Here is a 19814-nt window from a genome sequence, read left to right as displayed (position 1 = left end):
ATCAATGTTGTAAACCTGAAACTAATATAGCATTGTTTGTTAATTATACTTCAAATAAAACATAAAGCAAATAGGGGCACCTGGGTGGCTCAGTTGGTTAAGCATCTGACTTCAGCTCAGGTCATGATCTTGCAGTTCATGAGTTTGAGCCCTGTGTCAGGCTCTGTGCTGACAGCTCAGAGCCTGGAGCCTGCTTGGGATTCTGTGTCTCCATCTCTCTCTGCCGCTCCCCTTTCAAGCTGTGTCTCTCTCTCCAAAGGAAATAAACATTTACAAAAATGAAAAAATACAAGATGCTTGTCACTTAGTTTGTGGGAACTTTAGTACCTATTTAACATCTGAAAATATAACAAGAATGCCTTTATCACATAGAGCAGAATATAACATCTGAAAATATAACAAGAATACCCTTATCACATGTAACAGAATAATATGTTTATGTATAAACTAGTTCCAGATTTTTGTACGAGTGCTGTAACCACCAGACTTTAGATGAAATACTTGAACAAACTGAGTCTAACATTGATGTTAGAGACTCAAAGTGACAATAAATAAATGTTTTCAATGATGAATTCAGGGATAAATAATATGGCTGATGGGGAAAATGACGAATGGATGCATATTCTAAAAACCTTTGTTAAAACATACACAAAGGGAGAAAGATATATTCAATTTTAGGGGTAACATATATAAAAAAAGATGAAAATCTTGTTTAGGTTTCAGAGAATGATAGACAGCATTCAGAATCTAACCAAAGTTTTGGCTCTCATGGTCCTGACCTTTGTGCAAAAGAAGAGAGAGTGAGAGAGGGAAGAAAGGAGAGGGAGGGAGAGAGGGGGACAGAGAGAAAAAGAGAGAAAGAGAGAGAGAGGGAGGGAGAGAAGGCTATATGGTGAGTAAAACCCTTCAGACAGAAAAAAAATACAATATTGGATATGGAAGTTAATTAGAAGCCAAAAATTGTGCTTGAGGGGTTAAAAACCATGTTCACTTACCACATAACAAAGAATCTCCAGGTTAATCGGATGAATAATATACTACTCAATGGAAGAAAGGAGGGAGACAGTAATTTATATAAAGAAGTGAGTCTTACTTTGGTTGAACAGAAATCACAACAGAATATAGTTAAATATTTAATACCTAGACTTTGTCATGTGGGGCTGAGACTGCAGGATAAGGTGGCTTATCATGTCGCTCCAAATTCTGGGACATGGGGGATTATGACCATCCACAGAGGTCACATTGAGTAATGAGACCATGATATGAACCTTGTAAACAAGCTTTTACTCACCCATGCAGAGCAACAATGATAATTTCCTGTTTCATACTTTTAGGACATACGGTCTACCTCAACTAAAATAATGAGAAAAATTACAATGTTTTATTTTTTTTTCTAATGATATGCACAAAAACTTAAACCCAATAAAATAGACAAGTTTTAAGACATGATGAGAAAGAAGAGGCATTCATCCCAGGAATGCAAGGTTAGTTTAACACTTAAAGATTGATCACTGTAAATTGTAATATGGAGATTACATAAAGAAGAAAATTGTCATGATTATCTCAATGGATACCTCCCTAACATTTCACCAGGTTTAACCCTAATTTGTGATTAAAAACAAAACTTCTTAACATACTACAAATACACACACAGAAAGTTTCTAAATCTGATAATGGGCATCTATAGAAAAGGTACAAATATGATCAATACTTAATAGAGACACACTGAATCATTTCCCCTGAGACAGGCAATTTTTATTTTTATTCAGTATTTTTTTTATTCAGTATTGTACCAGGGAATGAAAGAAGTAAGGCTGTCTTCATTTGCAGACAACATAATTATTTACATGGAAAATCCTCAGGAATCTATGTAATAAATATAATAAGTAAAACATCAAATCCCAGGATACAGATAATTTATTGCCCCAAAAAAAGCAACAAGTATTTGAAAAAAAATTATAAATAAGACCATTTACCATAGCATCAATGAGAAATGTGTTTAGGAAATGTTCACAGCAGCTTTCTGTACAGTATCACAAAACTAAAAACCACCCAAATATTCATCAATAAGAGAAAGGATAAGTTGTGGCATATTTACACATTATAAATCTATTCAGCAGTAAGATAAAACAGATTAATACGTGCAACAACGTGGATGAATTCCAAAAATAACATAAGCCACAAACAAAGAGTATGTATTATACTCTTTAAGATTCCATTTATCTAAATTTCTAGTACCAGTAAAGCTAATCTATGGTGAACGAAATGAAAACTGGTTGCCATTGGTCGCTTCAGGGCAATTGGGACACATATGGAGTGAGTACAGCAGAGCTATTTAGGATGATAGAAGTGTTCTCTATCTTAACAGGTATGTGGATTACACAAATAATTGCCTTTATCAATGCTGATTGAATTGTAGATCTGATATTTTTGCATTTTATGAAAAGTGTACTTTAACAAAAAAAAAACAAAGTAGAGGAAAAAAGGGAGGAAGAAAAGGAGGGAGAGAGGGAAGAAGGAGAAGAGGTGGGAGGGAGAAGGAACAGAGTGAGGGAGGAAGAGAAAATAATGGTCTGAAGAGTGGGGCAGAATCTGAGCCAACAGTTTGAGAGTGTGTTGCCAATAGCTGAGAAAAGAGGAGAGCAGGGCTTTAAAGGGTCAGGGCCAAGCTAGCATTTTGTAATTTTTCAAGTGGCCAAACTAAATCTTGACACAAAACGAAAACATATTTTGGAGAAGCAAAGTGGAAAAGATGAGTTTTAAACTCTGACTCCTGCTCTATTGATTTTAAACAGCACAGTTATAAAAGTCTATTCTCAGGGAATCATCTGTGTAGTTCTCTTATTTAGTTCCTTTAACTTGGACTATGAAAGTTGTTCCAAATTGCCCCCTGTATTGCTGCCAAACTTTTATGTGAAGAATTGGGTGGCAGGTGTTTCATTCTGTAGTCATTCTTAGCAGGGTTTGTTCCCATGTTTGAATGGAATCAGTTGTATACCGCCCTCCTCCCCCCAATCTCTCATTGCAGCTTGGCCTGAAATCTATTCTTCTGGAGTACGGTGGAATGTTAACCCATTTATAATTGCAGTGACCATTCATTTCTCTGCTGCTTTGCTGTGCCAAGCACATCAGAGCTAAACTCTTGGCAAAAGATGTTTTTGCTTGTTCTAGGAGGGAAAAGATACTACTATGCCCTGAAGTGTGTGCACTGGAGGGAAACAAAAAAAAAGGCCTAAAATAACTGAAGGAGGGGTGTGTTAACAGCAATAATTACAACTTCATTGAGGTACTTCCAGTCTGTGTGGACAAAATCAGAAAAAAACATCACCTTGAAAGTAGAAAACTCCCCAAACCTAATATAAAATAGATCATTTCAGACTGTGCATAGCCACCCTACTGGATAGTCATTACTGCTACGCCTTGTCAGATTATGAAATAGGTTCTAAGATAGACAGTAATCTGGTTAACATAAAAAAATAAGTTCCCCAAGTTTGATTTGAGTTTTTATGGATCTCTCTACTCTGTTTTTTACCATCTCAGGTTGTTCTATCACCATACCCCAAGGATAGAGCACAACGCCTGGCACTGAATGGGTTTCAGTGAATAGGTATTGAATGAAAAGCCTACATAAAAGTGAGTCCCCACAAGAGAAAGCTAGAAGGCATGGAAGAAAACAAGTTGAACACAAATGTCTAGAATATCTCAATTTTCTTAGAACTATAGAAAACAAGGAAAGCTGAAATTTAATTAACTGTGTTATAGAATATATTGGTTTTTAGTAAGAGGACTTACATATTTTCAAAAACCAGTATTTGAAGAAACATGTATATTAATAAATTACTTGTAAAGTTTATGGAACAGTTAGGAATTTCAATGACTAGACTCTAACACACATGAGACCAGAGACCTGAGGCTATTTTAGCAATAACTAAGGGCGTGTTTATTTCATAACTCTCCTAACGTCGTTTGACCTTCAAATTGCACCAAAACAACCCATCACCATCTATTCTAATGGGGTATGGCAGCCAGCGTGATTGACAATCAAACCCAAGTTGAGTTAGACAATATTACGTATTCAGAGACAGATACTGGTCTTTGCGTCTTTTTAAGTTGTTGTTGTTTTTTTTATTATTATTGTTTCTACATTGGGTCAGTGGTCTTCATGTTTCAGTGAAACCCCTGACATTTTATGGAAACTTTTGTGCATACACATCTCTTTTGGGAGAGGATTCATAACCTTAACATTAGTCATGAGTCCATGACACCGAAATTATTAAACCCCATTCCCGAACTTAAAGTTTAAGCGACGTCCTCCAAGTCTCCAATTCTCAGGCTGCACTCTAATAAAAACAGTATCTACTGTAGTGGAAGCTCCTGGCGTGAAGTGGAACACAGGTGACCTCCTCTGAGATCCTTATGCATTGTCAAAGTACTTGCCATCATTTTGATATCCTTTCTCTGATCACAGGAACAAAGGATGCACTAATGGAAGGCTGGTATTCTGCAGTCTAGATTTGTTTTCACCAGAGTGTAATAACCTGATGGTGTATTTTCTCCAGCAAGGCCTTGGACCACCATCTTTCCTCTTTCTGGAGGTATTTGCTGGGAGATGTTGTTTGTCCAGAATACACACAAGTGCCTGCAATATTTCCTGAAAATCACCTACAATGTTGAGGCATATGAACATATAAAACTTAATGGTGAGGATTCAAACTATGTGACATTGTGGAAAAGGCCAAACTATGGAAACAGTAAAAAGGCCAGAGGCTGCCAGGAGCTGGGGGAAGAGAGGGGATGGGTAAAACAGAAAATTTTTAGGGCAGTTGAACTACTCTGCAGGATACTATAATGGTGAATACACATCATTGCACATTTTTCCAAACTCATAGAATGTACAAGGCCAAGAATGAGCCCTAAGGTAAACTATGGACTGGGCGTTAATGATGTGTCAATATAGATTTATCAGTTCTAACAAATATACCACTCTGGTGCAGGATACTGATAGTGGCGGAAGCTTTGTCTGTGTAGGGACTGAGGGTATGAGGCAACTTTCTGTACTTTCTGTCCAATTTTGCTGTGAACCTAAAACTGCTCAACACACACACACCGTATATTTTTTTTAAAGAAATTTATACTGGAAAACTGAGATGGTGATTCTGGGTTGGAGGACTTGCTATAGCCCCAAAGGCCACAAAAGTCTTTCTATTCTTTTAGCCAAAAATCAACGTGGCAGGATGTGTCCTAAAAAGACACATAAGGTTTACCTTATCCATCCAAATGCATAGAAGAAAAATGTAGAAACAGAAACAAAGTCACACACAATACCTAGTAAAGGGACCCAATCTAAGAAGACTAAAAACTCCTTTGGGGGGAATAAGCAAGAAAAGAAACAGGTTTAAATGTCAGAGAAGTAGTCAGAGACCTAAACATTCCTCTCCTACTACAGCCCTGCTCATTAATATTATTCAACATCTTTCTTCTTAACTGTTTCCAAACAAGCTACTCAGATTGACTGAATTTCCATATAGATTCTTCTTGAGAGGAAAGGCCAACCAAATGAAGTGGTTTAATTGGATTGCCAATTTAACTTTTCCAATTACTGGCATTCTGGTTTATTTATCTGTCTCCTAGTAGGTGCTTATTCTTGTATATCCAAAATCCAGCATGGTGCCTGAACATGACAGACATTCAACAAATGTTTTAACATTTTTTAAAAATGGTTACCCTGAAATAGATATTCATTTACTCACTTTAGAGCAGTGACTCTTAAATGAGACCTGCAGACTAGCAACATCAGCATCACCTGAGAATTTGTTGGAAATGCCAATTATTGGACCCCGATCCCCAGACCATGATGCAGATGTGTTCAATCAGGTACTCTTAGGAGCAGAGAGCAGGATCAGTAATCTGAGCTTTAAGAAGCCTTCCAAGCATGCTAAATTTCAAGAAACAACTTTTTTTTTAAATTTAGTCTAATGAACTCATGGTTTGAAGATACTGAATAAGCCAAATAAGACCGTGACAACTCCACCAAATTTCCCCTTCTGAATTGCTCACTGATAGCACTTATGGTCCCATGGGGTGCAGCCAGGAATTGCCTGTTTGCAGACTTCCAGGAGGCCCATTAGGAGGTGTTTTCCATTGTTAATTCAACACAGGTCGGGATCTAACCCTATATTCCTTCAAGTATTACCTGCAGGCATTAGCCTAGATTTAAATTACAGAGAAAATTGTCAGAGAAAATGATAGGTAAATTTATAATGAGAAATATAATCACATAAGCCATAATAATCATTGCATTTCTTCTTTATAGCCAAACCAACCTAGGAAAGTTGAGAAGCTCTTCAAAAATGAGCAATCAGGGGCACCTGGGTGACTCAGTCAGTTAAGCTTCAGACTTTGGCTCAGATCATGATCTCAGGGCTCGTAGGCTTGGGCCCTGTGTCAGGCTCTGTGCTGACAGCTCAGAGCCTGGAGCCTGCTTCAGATTCTGTATCTCCCTCTCTCTGCCCATCTCCCACTCATTCTGTCTCTCTCAAAAAAAAAAAAAAAAAATTAAAAAAAAAGTGGACAATCAAACTCAGAAGAATTAACAGAATAGTACTAGTGTTTAATGTAAATAAGTTCAAATAACGATTAAAAAGGCTAGTATTGAGTATTTTCAAGACGTCAATCACTATGAGAGGTAATTTACATATATCCTGGCATTTACTCCTCACAACGACCTTATGGGTTGAGTATATTATCATCCCCATTTCGCACATTAGGAAACTGAGGGTTAAGAAGTTAAATAGCCTGGCCACATTTACTCTGCTAGTAAATGCCAGGGCCAAGATTTAAACCTCGGTCTGTGTTACAACTCAGTAATAATTCCTATTATGTAATATGTGTACAGTTATGTAATTCCTATACTGAGTTGCCTGCTATAAAACTAACACAGCTCTCCTCCTCTACTTGAGGGTCACCTTGCCAATGGGGCCATAATACTTGCAGCTTCTTCACTAATAATTTGTCACTGGAGAATAAAACTAAAAAGGACTGTGTCCCTGCCACCTACATAACTTTTCTGTATGTTTTTGTTACTTGACCACTATACCTTAAATTCAGGGGCATCTCTTTTAACTATGTAAATACATTTAATCAGATTAAAGTCGGAATCTTCAGCCAGGGAACTGTTATAGCTCTTTTGTATGACTCTGTACCTGTGCTCTTATTCACTGTTGATGGTACAATTTTTCTCCTAGGGAATAATTTTTTGTTTTTGCCACATTTGTTAATTTCTCAGAGAAACCCCTCTTAGTCTTCTTTAATTGCCATTAACAGTTAAAATCAAGTGGGCAAATTTCTATAATGACCATGGGTAACCCAGAGCAGAATTTCCTCTATCAACTCCTTTTGTCCCACCCCCCTTAAAATCCTAACTGAGATAGAGAAAGTTAAAACCAAGGACCTCCTATGTTTCAGGCACGGTTTTGTTCCATTATTTCATCTACCCCCACCCCTTAGGAATCCTTTTACGGTAGGCATTATCATCTGTTTTTACAAATGGGAAATCAAGGTCCAGAAAGCATAGATTCCTTGAATGATGTGAACCAGATCTGCCAGTCACCAAACCCTGGGTTTGTTTCTCTGCTCCACACTTTCTGTAGCCCCACTGTGAAGGTTCCATGGTTTACTGGAGGTTCTTAAGAGGTCAACTGGGGAGCCAAGTGGAAAATGGCCTTTCCTCCCCCCCCCCCCACTATATTTTTGTCATCTGTTCCGTTTTGACAATATCTTTTGGCCTACTGAATATTTTGACAGACTTGGCATTCTCTGTGGCTTTTAAAAGTGTAGGAGGAAGGTAGTTAAGTAGGACAGCCATCAACATCCTTGATTTGAAACTAAAGCTCTGAGATGTTAACTGGCTTAGAGTCACTGATCTGTGAAATGTGGAGATAGAAGCTGTCCTAGATCTTCCAACTCCTGAGTTAATCCTTCAACTACTACACTATGGTGCAGGACACAGAGATGCTCTGGTTTCCAACATAACAACAAAGGGATGATTTATGAAAAAGCCCAATGTGGGTATTAAAAAGGAACAAGACCAATACTGTACCATCAGATCACCCCCAAGGTTCTGAAAAATTAGTGCTACTTTCCTGACACACATCACTGAAAAGAGAATCCATTTTTTTATTGTCTCTGTGAAACATTTTTTGTCATATATGTTTTAAATATAAGGTTTTAAAAAAGAAAACCCATTTTCTGATTGCTGCTATGATATTCATGTTTTAGAAAGTCATTCTGAGAAATAGACATTTCTATTTCACTCATTTCTAGGACTTTCCCACAAGCGGGACCAGCAGGAAGGGAATGTGGTACCAGTTGCATCTAGCCAAGTCATAACATTGACCTACTTTTGCTTGTCTTTTCGCTTTAACAAGCCAGGCTCCCAATTACAATCATAGATGCCTCTAATTGCAATCATAGATACTTCTTAGGAGGTTATATGGTCTCTAAGTAGCAGGGAGCATGCGGTTTTATTTTTTTACTTTTGGCATTCATTCAGGTTCCCAGGGGCTAGTGACCAGAAAATCCAGTAAAAACAGAAATTGTTACCTAATAAAACACCAAGAGACTTTCCAGGCCTCAGGGCAAGTAACACCCCTGCCCTTTCTAATTCTCAGACCACATTCCAAGTGCAAAATGGAATCATTTTTGTTTTCAAAGTGATGCTAATTTATTAGCCATGGTGCAAATGTTGACTGTGGTAATGGGACTTCAAAAAGAATGTATGCAGTCCAGAAAGCTTGAGGGGGAAAGGGAAATCAATCAGAAGGTGAACAGAATCTTCAGTCCAAATTGACTATACTCAGCAATTCCTTTACTCATCCACTCACATTCCACCTCATTCATTAATTCTTTCATTACTGCTCTAGATTCCAGGAACTCCCTAGGTACCAAGGGTAGACATATGTTTAATATATCTCTTTTCTCATGGACATCTCAATTGAGTCAATGACACAGTTCAGTCAATAGAGCAATGAAGGTAAGTTACATAACTAAGAAGAAGGTAGTGGGAGATATCAAGGAAGGCATGAGAAAGTGTGACAATTTTTAAAGGTGTTGAATATTGAAGGATAATTTACACAAACATTATTTAAAAAAACTTAGATCTTCCAAGGAATAATTTAAAGTGTGTATTTAGAGAAAATCTCTATGTGGGAGATAACTTCATAAGGTTCCCACATCTTATTTTGGATGCTTTTCCCCTCTTAGGATCTCTTCTTGAAGACTTGTTTAAATAAAAATCTTTATTACTCAGGGTTTCTGGTTAAATGCAAAGGAAACAGACTGTCTATCTTAAGCAGAAAAATAATTTATGGAAAAATTATTAGGGACCCATCCCATTGACAGAAGTTTACAAGAGTAGACCTGGAAAACAAAGAGACACCAAAAAAGCCGCACAGGTTCAGGTAGCAGAAAGTCAACAAAGGTTTGCCAGGAGCAATCTGGTTTACTCTGTGCCTTGGAGAGGTAAAGTGATTCTTCTAAGACCCCACAGCAGCAAAGTACTCTTGGAGCCTCCAGAGCTGAAAGTGATGTATAAGCTCTTCTCTTGGGCCCTTTTATGAACACTTACCATTTTTTGATTGTTAATATCTTTCCTAGTTGCATTTTTTTAGTTATCTTAAATTTTTAAATAAAATGCACATAACCTAAAATTTAGCCTCTTAAACATTTTTAAGTGTACAGTTCAGTGTCATTTCACACTGTTCTGTAACCATCACCACTGCCATCTCCAAAATTCTTTTCACCTCACAAAGCTAAAACTCTGTATCCATTAAACAATAATTCCCCATATTTCCTTCTCTTAGCTGCTGACAACTACACCTGTTTGGATTCTTGTCTCCTTTTTGCAGAATCCCCCCAAGTTGTGTGGTCCTGGAGGAAAGGGTTGCCTCCCACTATAGATCTTCCTCTCCTTGTCTGATTAGCCAGAAGGTGCCAGAGAGGACTTAAATTCAATCAATTCAAAGTTCTCTCCAAAAAAATTATTGAAATAGAGAGCTACATTATAGCCATTGTTAAACAGAAAACTTGATCAGTTCCTTTACATACTATAGCATAGGAATGCAAAAATGTATAAATAGAGGGGCGCCTGAGTAGCTCAGTTGGTTAAGCATGTGACTAGATTTCGTCTCAGGTCATGATCTCACAGTTCACGGGATCCAGCCCTGCATTGGGCTCTGGGCTGGCAGTGTGGAGCTTGAGATTTTCTCCCTCTCTCCCTCTCTACCCCTGCCCAGCTTGCTTTCTTGCTCACTCTTTCAAAGTAAATAAATAAACTTAAAAAAAATGTATAAATAGGGTTCCAGCCATAAAGGAGTACTGGTGAGCAAGGACATATACTAGCAGTTACAGTGCAGTTTGATGATCCTTTCTATAGATGTAATGGGAATATACAGAAAGAAAAGCCTAAAATGGCCCAGAATGTGGGAAAGAATTTCAAAGTACTAAGTGCTTGAGCCAGGTCTGGAAGGTTGGTGATAAGTATGCATTACAGGCAAACCCCAGAAAGCTCAGAATATGCAAATGCATTGATTCATGAGAAACCACAAAGCTATATTATCAAAAAGCGCAGAAATTGCTAGAACATGAAGAGAAGGATGAGACATAGCCAGAAAGGACTTAGGACAAGGGGTTAGGGTATAGACTGGGAAGGGGAAAAGGAAATCTTTTTTTAATCCTCCAAGACTGATTACAAATAACAAGTCCTTGGATCCCTGGTCGTTCATGAAACATTCCACTGAAACCATGTAAAATATTGTTGGAGGATCTTTTTCTTAAGGAGAAGATCTGGAGCTTACATCATCTTTTGTATTGTGGTAGATAGAACCCCGGGCATTCAGGAAAGACCATGGAGAACCTTTGAGGTATTCCAGTTTTCAATGTTTCTCTATCCTACCCAAAACATACGCTTTCAATTGGTAATTTACCAAGTAGTCCCCACATTAGCAAGGCTGTCATTGCTAGTACTTAACACTGGGGTAGAGGAAGAGCTTTCATGACGATGGAGGGTGGGAGCAGGACAGTGCCAAATGGAAAAAGATGCGTTTTCTTTCCCCCTAGGAGTAAGCAGCATGCTGGTTGCCAAAACAATGAGCTCATCCTGAATGTTAATGTAGTAAATGCCAGGTGAATAAGTTGTCTATTATTAGACCTCACCATGCAGTAAGTGCTTTTGTCCCCTCCTTTCTTGGGTAACACCTTCTATTGCAATGCATATAAACTTTGGGAACACTGGTCCCCATTAACATGGAAGGAATAGAAAATATATAGGAAGTGCTTACACAGAGAGCGATCAATTGGAAAAAGAGCTCTGCTAAAGCACATTTTAACTCCATCTATACTGGTGGAGTGGTAGTAACATCTGTCTCCCTTTTCAGTTTTATTACAAGTTTTAAGTCAGGGAACACTGGGGTATAATTTTCCTTCTCTCCCCCCCCTTGGCAACTCAAACAGTGTAAGGCATATAGAAAATTATTTTGAATGGCACACCTCACTAATCTAGATTAAAGTATATCAATTTAGCAAATCGCTTAGCAAAGAAATAGTGAACACCCTGCTAAGTGCAGAGATTATGGGAACTCTCGTTCTTTCAAGGAGCTTTATGTCTAGTGGGTGACAGACCTTTAATGACCATTAAGGGTACAAATGAGACTAAAATGTGCTCTATAGAAAAAGACCACATAATTTGGTGCTTAACGTTTCAGCTGTCGAGTCCAAAAAGCATGGACTGGAAGTCTAGCTTTGTTTAACAACTCTATGACTTTGGGCAAGTTACATAATCCCCATGTGTCTTAGTTTTCTTATCTATGAAATGGAAATAGTAATATTACCTCTAGGTTTTTTGTTATTTGTCTTGTGGACTAAGAGACACACTGTGTGCAAAGTATTTAACACCGTGTACACAAAATATAATGCTTTCAAGTTAGTGAAAATGGCTGAAAAAGACACTAGATTCAAAGGAAGTAGGCCATTAGCTGAGTAGTGGTATAGAAAACCCCTGAACCAAGGAAGTGGTGTTTCACCTGAACCTTGAGAGAGGTTTGTAATTACCAGAGTAAAGCAGTAAGACCCAGGAAAATGCATAGAGGAGTAAAGGAGTAAGACCCAGGAAAATGTGGAGAACAGAAGATGGCTCAGTGTAGACAGAACCAAAAACTCACTGTAAAGGAGGAGGAGGTTCATGGAAGGAGAGGGGATGACTGGAAAATTAGATTCAACTAAGATCATGAATAACCTTCGTGCTTAGGAGCATAACTGAATAAGGAGCATAACTGAAGAATGAATGAATGATGTTATTAATTCTATTGTTGATGATGCAACATTGAATTCTATGTTCAAAGCAATCTTTAGGAAGAGCCCTCTGGTGACATTAAGATAATTAAGTCGGCAAAACTGAAGGTGCAAAGGTCTTCACTGTATTCCGTGTAACACATGACTGACTGGACTAAAGTAACAGGAATGGAGAGGTGAGAGAAGGAAAGACAACTGGGGAGTGAAATCAACTAATAGCATCAAGAGACTCCTCTAAATTTGTGCCTGGGTTTTAACTGTAAGTAGTAAACATTACCATTTTTTTTTCATCTATCATGTATTAGCATGTATGTAAACATGTTTTCTGTTCATTTTCAAATGGAAGCCTGCCTGCCTGCCCTGTGTCCAACTAACTGCCCAGAGGTAACATTGTTTAAAAAATGTGAGGAGCTAAATGGTTTCTATTATTCATTACTGTGTAACAAATCAACCCCAGTACTTAACTGCCTAAAACAAAATCTGTTTTGCTAAATATGATGGCCCTGTGGGTTGACTGAACTCATTTTAGCCTGGCAGTTCTATTGCATGTGAGGTCTGCTGGGGCTGCAGCCGTCTGGCCCTTGACTAGGCTGGCACATCCAAGATGGGCTATTCACATGGTTGCATTTGGTGCTGTCAGCTGGGAGTTCAGCAGTTTATGATGATAGTAGTGTCTCAGTTTTCTTCCACATGTCCTCTCCACACTGCTTAGACTTTGAGGAAATTTTTAAAAAGGAGGAGGAGCATCTTCTAAGTTTCATTTATTTAAGTGATCTCTATAGCCAACATGGGGCTTGAAGTCACAACCCCCAGATCAAGAGTCACACAGTTCTTATGACTGAGTCATCCAGGTGCCCCATGGTGCTCATCCTCTTAAGGCCCGGGCTTGGAAGTGCTTGGAGGTCACTTCTGATGCCTCCTCTTTGGCAAAGCCAGTCTTAAGGACAGTACAGTTTCAAGGAGAAGGTAAATAAGCCCCCGCCTCTTAATGTGAAGAGTAGCATGGACATGTAAGAAGGGAAGGATTGTTTGAGACTATCTTTGCAGACTAGCTACCAAATGGTTCAAATCAAAGAAACAGACTTGAAAATGTTCTCTTTTCAATGATTAGGAACCTAAAATCAGTGTCATAAAGTAATGGATTGCAGGCTGCCTACATTTTGGGGCAATCCCCTCCAATATCTTAATTTTCACTGTTTCCTATGATCTGTTGGTTGTTGAAATGCTATTCACCATGAGCTCTGAGATCCTGTATATAATGGCTTGTTCAGTCAGATTTCCACAGACAGATCAAACTCTTCAATATGCCTAAACTGAAATTATCCCCTCTCTCTGACTCTGAACAATTAAGCCCTGAAAAGAACCTACTGTGTTTTCCTCTGGGGGCTTTGTGCTTCAAGGTATGGCATTCTTGTCCAATCTTTTGTTTCAGAGAGTGCTTCTCAAGCTTCAGTATACAAAAGCACCACCTGGGGATCCAGTTAAAATGCAGATTCTGACTCAGTAGGTCTAGAGTGAGGCCCAAAAGTCTGCATTTTTAACAAATTCCCTGAGAATACCCATGCTGCTGGTCCATGAGGAGTAAGGATCTAATTCACAAAACTTGAATTCATGTGAAATATGGTTCATCTCCCTTTTACTTCAAAAACGGTCATCAAATCTTCCCAATTATTCTGGAACTAGTCAATGAATACATTTCAAATCTATTCACCCCTCTCCCTTCTACTTTTTTTCTAGTCTGGTCTGGACAATTGCAATGAGCTTCTCATGTCTCTATTTGGTCCCATCCCACACTAACGTATTTTATAGGGTGTTCCCAAAGTTTGTGGGTTTTTTATAAGAAAATATAATTGTGTTACTTCTTAATATCTTTCAGTGCCTCCCACAGGGTAAAAAATAAACTCCTTCGAATACTCGGTTCCTACTTGCATGTCCCGCTTTGTGAACTTCCATTTCTGCAGCTTCCAACTTCCTCCTCCTACCACCTCCAATGCATACGTACACTGTCTATGCTCCAGAACAGATTTTCCTATCTTGGCCTTTGTACATGGTATTTCCCTGCCTACAATGCAACTTATTGTTCCAGTAGTAAAGTATTACCTACTCCTAATGCCTTCTCCATCCCCCCCCCAAGGCTGATTTAGGGACTCTTTCTATTAAGTACTCACTGCACTTTGTATGTACCCTCATTAAATCAATCTTTCTTTATAGAGTATTTACTTCCATGTTTCTTTTCCCACTAAACTAAAAGATAATAGAGACCAAAGACCATAGCTTTCCAACTTTGTAGGCCAGTGCCTATTCCCTGATCAGAGAATGGTTATGACTGTACATATTGAGATAAATTAGTAAGTGAATAAATGAACTACCAATATTGGAAAGTAAAATCAGATTTTAGCCCAAGACAAAAAGAATTTTATTGCAACTAAACCTCTTGTGTAGATGCTTTGGACAGTAGTGATCTCCCTGTCACCTGAGAGAAAAATAGGCAGGGATAATACCAAAAAGAAGCTCTATTTTAAGTGTATTTTAGCCCTGTAATATTTCAAGTCCCTTCCAATTATGAGATTCTATGATGTAAGATGACTTTGAGAAGGTTATTAGTTTTTGAAAGATTTCCAGAACATATAATACTTTCTTCCCAAACTATGTAGGAAAGAGATAAAGGAAATTCCTAATTTGTGGCACATTGAGACACAGCAGTTCTGTCTTCCGCATGTTCAACTGGGTGTTATTTAAGCTCCTCAAATGAATTGTGATCATCATCATCTCCTTGACATATCTTACACTATAACCAGAAGTATTCCAGCTCAGCAGAAAAAAACCCACATTACTGTAGCTTCAAGAGGCAGAGTAATAATGTAGACAACCTGATTTTGACTTTTTCCCCCCAATGCCATTTCTAACTTCTCTAACATCCTTGCACTTTAAATCAGTACAAGAATTGTAGCCAGAAGAAAATTAGGATTTACTGAATCATAGTCTCAAAGAACAAAAGCTACTCCCGAGAAACACACTTTTCATTTGGAAATATTACACTGAATCAAATAATGGTAACTTTTTGGCTCACCTTACAGAAAAAAAAAAAAACTGCTAATTTTCTTCCAATCTGATATTTGAACCATATTCCTTCATTAGTCATAAGATTCAAGAATATCATGGCTAATTGAGTTGTATAAACACATTTATTCAATAATTAGAAAAAATTAAGTACTTATAAATGTTACATATTGTTTAATGTATTGTGGTTCTATAAACAAGACAATTTCTTTCCCAAGAAAAGATCAAAGTCAGTTTAACGGCAACATGGGAACAACAACAACAGTCTCCTATCAATTCACTAAGGGACTAAATCAACAAAAGCTTATTTCACCAAATGAAAAAAAAATTTATTTTACCTTTGTGCTTACTTTTTGCACCTGTCCTTTAGATAATGGGATGTGTTTTCCTTTTAACAAGTGTGTGTGTGTGTGTGTGTGTGTGTGCGCACGCGCACGCATATTATTTAACATCTAGCGGTGGATATATGCCCTATCCCCCCTGTGTGCCCACCTCTGGGCCAGCCACAGAGATTGTCTGACAAACATAGAATCTAAAGGAGTTCACCACAGCCATATTTTGTTCAGGGCCTACACTAGGGCAGAAACATGGGCAGAACAGAGACAGGGCAAAGACAAACTAAACATACTGAGAACAAATCCGCAATGAGTTAGTGAGCTGATCTTTGGTGAATTGACTTTCAGAAAATTGAATTTTGGGAAGTCAATGCTAGCTTCATTAAAGATCTCACCATTGTAGTCAAAGGAGTAAACTGACAGAGTAGAAGCCAAGTCCACAGAGTGTGGCCCCTGGACTAATGGGCTCAATAGCACACAGAACCATGTTAGATGCAGATTCTTCAAGGCCCGCCCCAGATCTACTGAATCAGAATCCCTGAGAATGGGGCCCAGCAATCTCTGGTTTACCAAGCCCTCCAAGGGTGATAGCCCATGGGTGATAGCCCATCTTTGAGAACCTTGGTGATAAAGTGACATAGCAACATTTCTGAGTACTGTATGGCACACAGATGGGGTAACTAACCGCACGTGGAGAACTCAAGACAAGCTTCCCAAGTAAAGTTAGCGCCTCAATTTTTTTTTTTGTATCATTTAACTCAGCTTCTTCCATTTCCTTAAATTCTGCCAGGGATACTAACAATATTGTGCAATTTTAATTTCTTCACATCTTCCTTCTCTCAGTTACTTTCCAATAGCGGTTAAAAAGTAATGAGAAACAAAGGAAATAGAAATGTATGATAAAAAATGTGTTGACAGTATGGAAATAACCAATTTTCCTTTAATGGGCCAATGGGCAGAGTACGGTTTTTGGGAGAAATTAACCTTGAGCTAGGGTGATCATATTTAGGAAATAAAACTATAACATATCTAGCTACATTGGATTATCAAAAAAAAGAAGAAGAAGAAGGAATTTGAACCCAGTCCATGCTGCAAAAGGGATGGCAGCCTTGGTGCTGACTCTGTGGGGTCACAAGTCAGCATACAGAAGATGGCATGTAAGGTCCTGGGGTTGCTCAGGTCCCAGTCCTTGGGCTGCCAGGCAGAGCATGTGCCAGGCCTCCCTCCCACCGGTGGAGCCTTCCTTCCCCTCCTTGGGGCATCATCCTCCTGGCTCTTCACAGATATGCCACCCAGAAATCAGCCCAACCAGGCCAAGAAGATAACCTTCCCCCTTCCATGCTGCTCAAAGACTACCAGAACATTCCTGAAATTGAGAAGTTTGATAATGCTGTAAGAAGATTCTTGTCTTTGGAAATGGCCAACTAGAAGCAGCAGCTAAAAATCAAGCAAGAGCAGTTGACGAATAAGATTGTGGTGGACCCTGAGGACACCAACTCCCTGGAGGCTGGAATTGTTGCCCTGTCAAGATTTGCAATTATGAAGAATGCATGAGAAATTTCGCAAGGACAAAGCCCACAAGCACTATGTGCTCATAAGCATCAACCAGAGGAAAAAGATGCTCAAAAGCTTCCATAAGACCAACTACAGTGTTTTCCACAAGATGTGCAAGCAGCTGAGGACTGAGTATACCTTTCCCCCCCTGTAATACCAGAAAGCCCACTCCTGCTGGGTGACAAGGAGGGCTCTGTGAGTTTGAGTTGTCTGGGAGATACACAAGCTAAAGAAGCAGAAAGGGCCGTAAAAATTGTAGCTGGGAAACAAGGCCAGAAAAACCCAGAGAGCCTTTCCAGAGCAGGACCAGAGGCAAAGAAAACCAATAAGTTTTATCAGAGTTAGCATTAGGATGTCCCATTCAATATTTGCAATTTACTCATACTAAAGAAATTATTTTATTTTATTATTATTTTTTTTTTACCTGAAGTTCAGTTTAACTGCATGCCCTGTATTTTATCTGGTAGTCTCGGTAGTCATGGACTCACTTTTTACTTTAACTTGGGATTAATAACAGCAACCATTTACTGGGAAATTACTATTCAGAAAACATTATTCAACACATCTGGAAGCATACTTACTAAATCCTCACCATATTTTTATAAAATAGGTATTCTTATTCTCCTTACACATGTAGGAAACAGGCTTAGCAATTGAGTCATCAAAGCTAGTAGAAGGTATAACAAGAATTTAAATCTGTATCCAGCCTGATTCCAGAACCAAAGCTTTTAATGACTAAATTCTACTGCTTAACTATACTGCAATTTGCTTAATCCTGATGGAACAAGTTTCTTTTGTGTTATTATGAAAACTGAGATTATGTATTGCACATAACACAGTTTGTGGCAATTGATAGGCATACAAAAGTACATATTAGCACTAACATTTATACTCAAAATCAAGGAAACCGACCCCAAAATACACTTGGCTTCAGAAAAATACTTTTACTCTACTGTAACCACAAATAATGAGTTTTGGGAAAAGGACTCTGGTTTGTCTGGGATGGAATGGATTTGTTTTGGCCTGAGTTCATTAAGGTCAGAGGTAAAGTTAAACGAAGTGTATCCGCACAGAGAGTTGACTTTCTCATGTCTGTGCATGCTGACAAGGAGGGCCCATCCACAGAATGCCAGTCATTGAAGAAGAAAACAGTGCCATGGAGTTTTATCTGGAATCTTGCATTGCTCTGAGACCCTAAGCTGTTCCACATGGATAAGGTAAGAACTAGAGTAACCATGTGGAAAAAAGTTGTGGAAGGACCAAGAAGCCCAGAGCAAGATGAGAAGAGACAGTAGCTATGGCTGTCTAAAGCCTGAGATTTGATGTGTCTTACTTCATTGGTTTCTCTCAAGAGTGAAAGAAGTTATGTATGTAAAATTCTTTGCATGGTATAATCAGAATATGTATCTACTGAGCATGAGTTAGTAAATTCATTACTGAAATAGGTAATCCCTTCTGCAAAAAACAAAAAAAAAAAACATTTCTTTAGAGGGAGAGCTTGCATGCATGCACAAGGTGAGGAGGGGCAGAGGGAGAGACAGAGCACGAGAATCTCAAGCAGGTTCTGTGCGGAGCCTGGAGCTCAGCCCTGACACAGGGTTTGATCGCACATCTCTGGGATCATGACCTGAGCAAAAATCAAGATTTGGACACTCAACTGACTGAGCCACACAGGCACCTCCGAAAGGAACTTTTTAAAGCAAGAATCATGACCTCTTCCAAGTCACAGTTGTTTCAGTAAGACTCAAATACTTGATCTGTATATACTTTAGTATTTGCCATCCTGAGCCAAAATGACGAAAACTTTTGTTCCTACATCTTTATCAGCCAGTATTAAAAACTTCAAAGGGTCTAAAATTATGCCTTACTTGCAAACCACCATGTTAGCTTGTCACAATTTCATGGATGTTGCTGGTAGACATGAGACAAAGGACAGTTTGTTACTCAGAGCGACATCAGCAGCTAGATTATCAGCAATTTTTGTGTTGCTCTCCAAGACCCAATTCCAACAGCATGACAGGAAAAGGGCCAAATGTTAACTGCACATTTGGATTCACAAAGGATTGTGAACCAGGAGTCTGTGTCACAGGGAAGGAACCCTAAGCCCGGAGAACTCAGATCTTCTTAAGTGAGCAATAAATGTGCCTCCCCTTTCTACAGGGAGTGGGAGAGCATGATCTTTATTATAATGGACAGTAAGCATGCCTGTCTTTACTTCAGGGGGAGATATTATCATTATCTTCCAAGGTTATAAGTAAGTAAACCTTTTCCAGAAGGAAACACTATCTCTATCATCCAAGACTTTTCACTATTCCAGTATCTTTGAAAATATAGTCTGGGGAAAAAAAAGACACCAAAATAAAGCAAGGAACCAGGTGAAATGCTCCATGTTTTGTAACATAGAGGTAAAGCATGATTTCAGGGGGCTTTTACTAGGACATAATTTACTGCTTGCATACATTGTTTCAGGGTGTAAACAGTGCTATAAAGGGTACTTTATAAACTGTAGCCCTGTATTCT

At 38.6% G+C, this 19814-nt stretch overlaps 1 pseudogene; it reads left to right on the top strand.

The window, feature by feature from the left end:
* Nucleotides 1-5820: 5820 nt before the first annotated feature.
* On the top strand, nucleotides 5821-17639 carry LOC131491162 (small ribosomal subunit protein uS15m-like; annotated as a pseudogene).
* Nucleotides 17640-19814: the final 2175 nt, after the last annotated feature.

Source organism: Neofelis nebulosa, chromosome 2, assembly GCF_028018385.1.
Source record: "Neofelis nebulosa isolate mNeoNeb1 chromosome 2, mNeoNeb1.pri, whole genome shotgun sequence".
NCBI lineage: Eukaryota > Metazoa > Chordata > Mammalia > Carnivora > Felidae > Neofelis > Neofelis nebulosa.
Note: the sequence above shows the minus strand (reverse complement) of the source record. Positions and strands in the feature narration are given on the sequence as shown.